This window comes from Triticum dicoccoides, chromosome 5A (assembly GCF_002162155.2).
Source record: "Triticum dicoccoides isolate Atlit2015 ecotype Zavitan chromosome 5A, WEW_v2.0, whole genome shotgun sequence".
Classification (NCBI taxonomy): domain Eukaryota; kingdom Viridiplantae; phylum Streptophyta; class Magnoliopsida; order Poales; family Poaceae; genus Triticum; species Triticum dicoccoides.
Window position 1 is genome coordinate 562,046,623 of NC_041388.1, and position 1,055 is coordinate 562,047,677.

Below are 1,055 nucleotides of genomic sequence, written 5' to 3' on the forward strand. Positions count from 1 at the left end.
ATTTCTGATCGCGCATCTTTGAAAGCAATGACCGCAACAAGGGCTAGGTTTAGTTTCATTAAGTTTTTGCATGAGGTTTTCCCGTTCCTTCAGCTCATCTCGAAGATATATTAGAGGTGGCGTCCATGGCAGCAAGAGTGAGGTGGTGGCACCGGCAATGGGGATATGGAAGTGTGGTGGCCTGGTAGGGAATGGGTCAACACCAATGGCCGACAATCGCTTGCGTAGACAAGTCGATGACGAGGAAAGTGCATACATGGCATGCCAACAAATGGGTGGACAAACAAGAAAGATTCGCTCCAACTGCAAATTGATGGACAAGAGGATGGGAGCAATGATGGAGAAGAATATAGGTAGCCAAGGTAGGAAGGGAGAGGAGGTCGCCCCATACGGAGAAGAAGAAGGTAGGCGTATAAGAAGGATATAACAAAACATAATCTTATCATATATCATGAATACAATGTATCAAGAGCACACAAGCAACACTACTACAAATAGTAAAAGAGAAGCAAGATGCGAATATGACCACTAGTCATTACCATAGACAATGTACAACAAAATTATTTTTTTGCAACTTGTTTTCAGGTAATAATTTGTGCGCACGAACATTCTTTTTCATGCGAGAAATCATTTAGGGAAGCAAGTCCTTGGAAAAGCAATAATCCAATAGCATCCCCTTTCCTGTGAAAATTTGTGGTTTAGTGGGAGTTGGCCCAAAAAAGTGCTCTGACGGTTCTCGTAAACAAAAAAGGGAACCTCGTATAATCTGCCCAATTTCCCCTCCATGTAGGGAGAGTTTATCCTTCCTGTAAACATTCCCCTAGATTTGGTGCCAAAGAACTCCTATCTCATGCGTGGACTTCCATGTGCTTCTTTGTTTTTCGCTGCCGCGATGCCGACGCATATGACCACTGCCAATGTTGCCTCTAATCCAACATTGTTGCCGTCATTTGGTGGTGCATTGCTAAGCACCCTGCTTCCAGCGGTTGGCGTTGTGCCACTACTGGCCTGGCCTAGGAGATACATTGGCCAAGTGGCTCCGCCCCCGCCGCCAC